Raw genomic sequence first — 4,598 nt, 5'->3', positions numbered from 1 at the left:
GATAACCGGCCGAAGAGAAATACTCTTGTGATATATTATCGTTCGTCATGAATAGGGTGGCTCGAACTTTAATGCTCTTCTAATAATGTATGCCTTACCCACTTAGTATATTTGCACTCGAGAAAAATTCGCTATTGTTATTTCAAATCGAGGTAAAGAAAGTCCAGAGTGTTAAAGTCCGAGGCATGTAAAATCCTAAGTAGCTAAGTTCCAAGCCCAAAAAGTCCGGCATAAAAAATTACGGTATATTTATGTAACAATATTAAAAATAATACATCTAAAAAAAAATTCAATGATTTTAATTATAGACACTTAGTTTCATTACCACCATACTATAATATATTATTATGATTTTTCAGCTAAGTATTAACCATCTAGTTAACTATGTCAACTAAAAAAATCCCGGTACGTATGTATGTACAACGATATTTAAAATAATTTATTTAATCAATATATTTTGTGAATATCTTGCTGATATTGGTACCTCCATCATCCTTTATTAATTTCGTCAAGTAAATCATTTAGTTTTTTTTTTTATTATTAGCTTTTAATTTTACTATTACGGATCAACAATTATATAAAACAACATAACTAAATAACAATAAAATATTTTTTAAAAAAATACAAAGAATTAAAACAGCAATTAACTTAAAAGTAAATTATATGATAAAACCAGTCTCCAAAATAAAATGAATAATTATATTTAGGACTATTTCAGAATTGGAGTTGAGGATGGAGGAAAGATTAAGGGGGACATTGATGGATTTAAGGGAATTAAACAAAATAACGCAAAAAAAAAATCATTTAGTTACAATTTGTATTAATACTAATTGGAAGTTTGATTGTGCATCACATCATACTTTTCCTTTTACCTAATTATATCTACCGGATTTTTTTACTCGGACTTTTTGGTAGTATCTATCCACTATTTCTCAGATACCGAACGGAGCAAAGAATTATATGCAAGTATTCGTTTTACAATATAGTATTTTCTAGACATGGTTTTCTTACAAAATATTTTGCTTTCGAGTTATTGGTGGACATATTTTGACATTTTCAAATTTTTTTCTATAAATATTTTAATGATAAAAATGTAAATATGATGGACTGGGGGAGGGGGAAGGGTTAGGTTATATATTGAAAACAATACTGTGGAATATCATCTGTATAAAACCATGATTATTTATGCCTATATCCTGCAATTCGATACAAGTAGGAGATATTATAAACATTGCTAATGCATTAGATCAGTGGTTCTCAACCTTTTTTGGTTCACGGCACTTATTACACATCACAAGCTTTCACGGCACCCTCACGCACTTGACAACCACACCAACTTCTACGACTTCGTCGGAGGCAATAGTTATCGCCACGCGCCTATATATGTATGACATTTCTTGCTGCACACCAATTGAGACTCACTGCATTAGATTGATGACCTAGGGAAACTCGCAGCTCTGCCGTGCCTGCAGTAAACTGTCAACCGATTAAAACAACTGAGATGTACTTACTTACGCATTATTCTTAGTGTGTAGATAAAAAACATATGTTCAAAATTACTATATAAACTATAACGCTGTATGATTATAAATGTTTGATTTTTTAATTATTAGAGCAAGCCCCCTTCTCTTCAGGTTTCAGGTCTTATCAAAAGTTACGTTTTTTCCTGCATTCAAAAATCAAACTGTGGAAGTCAACATGCAATTCTGAAAACCTCTACTTTCGACGAAATCAAGTAAGCAAACGTAGAGAGACATTTCTGGGCAAACTGCAGCACGGTGTGTATGTCGCAGATACAACATAAGGAAAGAAGAGTGATACGGCGATCTCAACCCCCCCCCCCTCCCAAATTTGATGAGGTTCTAGAGAAAACAAAGTTGCACCTACTGATTTAATATTGTAGGTTTTTTTATTAAAGTTTGTTTTAAACTATACTTAAGTAAGCATTTTACTAACCAAATTTAAAAGTCATGGTAGGCACTAAATAGTAAATATTTATCAAGTTATACCTCTTTGGTCTTATTGAGTTTGAAATTTATTTTCACTTTTAGATCCACTATACGGGTACATCAATTCGTTGACCATATAATATAATAAATTCATAGATCATTACGCATACATACCGCCTTCTTTAAATGATTATATACTTTAGCGACTGCATACAGCTGCACCGTATATTATATATATTATAATAATATAGGTATAAATATTATAATATGCGAACAAATACCTCCATGCGAGAAGATTTTCTGCAAGGACGAAACGTGTGCACAATAAATCGGGTACTTATCTGGCATATAGGTAGGTAGTATATACGATCAGCGGCAGCAGTAAGCGTGTACCTTTGAATGTAAACGTATACAACACCTTTACGTTATAATATAATATTATATTCATTGACAGAGATTTGCAGTCGGCGAACGCATATTATAATATAAGAAAACGTGTCGTTTTCCGTCTTTTGGCCTTAAATATTAATTCAATTTTTTTCATCTCGCCGCGACCACCGCCACCGCAGTATAAGAACCACAACCCGAGTGACGGTATGTACCTATATATAATAATATATAGTGTGTACACGTAAGTAGGGGGAGGTATAAGGGTATATCTGCAGTATAATAAGCATAATATTATGCGCTAATGCGTCGCGTTTAAGGGACGTCACGCATCTACTTCTCTTATATCATTGTCCATCGCCGCGATATTATCGCACCCGCCGCGGAGAGTGCATTTATAAACGTATTATACCTTTACCTGTATGTAAAACGGAATAACTAATACGATAAATACCTAAGCGCTTTTGGCGAATTCTTGTTTTCGATTATCGACACACACTCGGCAGTTATGACGTGCACTTTTGATTTTTCAGTTTATATCCTACCGAAATTCGCGAAATGATTCCATTCAATAAATTATAAAATTGATAAAATTAAGATCATTATCATTATATACTGAAAGTGGAATAAAAATTCCCGGATAAGGATCCCGACCAAAGGGACAAAACACCACAAAAAAAATTATATTATAGGTGAAACGTGAAAGTGTGGTAAGTTAATCGTTTCAATGATCAGAAAATCTTGAAATTTAATATACAAGTATTACCAGAATGACTGGTATTAATTTCAATGTTTAAGATCTAAATACTTATAAGTTATAATTTATAAATTGTCCAAACAATATTCAGAAATCTTCATCACGTCATACTTGCATAGGTAAGTTGACTTGTGTATTAATATTTTACATACTATCATAAATCTAATAAATATAGTATAAATATTAAAATATCAAGTACCTATATTTAATATGCATATGATTATTGATAAGTCTAAAAAATGTAAAATTTAAATCAGATGACTCATAGTCAAAATAATAAATATTATTCTTGATTAAAAACTTTTATGCTGCAACTATGCCATCGACATATTCCTTGCCCCACAATAATTTTTGGCTCCCAAATTATTTATTTCAGAATAAAATTTAGAATTTATTCAGAAACTTATACTCCCTAGTCACTACTCACTAGAAAATAAAGATGTTAATATAATATCTGTTATGCGGTGGACTTTGAACGTTATATTGCAACAGTTCGAGAAATGTTAAATACATTTATAAATATTCTATTTTTTTTTTGTATAGTTTCTACATTGTATAATATTGAACATACCAATACCTACCTATCAAAAACGCCACTGTATAAAAAATGTGAAAAATGGACCAGTGTGTCATACCACATGCCGTGGAACTCGTGGGAATGTTACTCCTCATACAGCAGCAATATTCAAATACAATTAATCATGGAAATCATTTCCGGAACCACAGGATATAATAATATAAGAGACATGGAAATGAAAGAAATACCGAGAATCGCAGGATAATCAACTGACTGCAGGACACTTTTTCAACGTGTGTAAGCTAAAAACACAATAGTATTTTTAACACATATACTTACTATTATAATATAGTGATAACTAGTAACTATAGGACTTAGGTAGAAACGTCTGAACAATGGGACTTTAAGGTCCGAGTGCACGCCACCGGTGATCCCTCTAGTGTCTAGAGGGTTTGTCATAAATAACAATCAATTTAAACGCAAATGGTGTTCCAATTTTTTGACTTCAAATAAAAAATAATATACTGTACAACATCACTTATACACAACGGTTTAACAAGTGGTCCCCTGTAAAATGTAGGAAAAAATAACATGACCGATGGTCGGGGGTTCTGAGGCTGGGTGGAGACGTAGAGTGACACAGGCTCGACGTACCTCCCCACTGCAACACGTCTTTGATGTGTATACCTAGACATATATGCATTGAGCCCTACTCTGCAGAATGGTCCGACAATTTTTTTTTACAAATTTTTTACGGAACATAATATAATGTAGACGAACACCGCGAATAACTCCGATGCAGCGTTTTAACGTGCGTACATTATTATAATATATAATACAACATCTTGGAAGGCGAAGTATATACACGCGGACGTCGGCAGAGATATTACCATATAACAAAACGTCATTTCGAGTTATTTGTCCCGGTTAAATAACGTCATAAAACCGCGGCGGCTTACAGCTTGCACCGCCCGGCGTACCTGTATAT

Source organism: Myzus persicae, unplaced genomic scaffold (genome assembly GCF_001856785.1).
Source record: "Myzus persicae strain clone G006 unplaced genomic scaffold, MPER_G0061.0, whole genome shotgun sequence".
Lineage (NCBI taxonomy): Eukaryota > Metazoa > Arthropoda > Insecta > Hemiptera > Aphididae > Myzus > Myzus persicae.
This window is presented reverse-complemented; position numbering follows the sequence as displayed.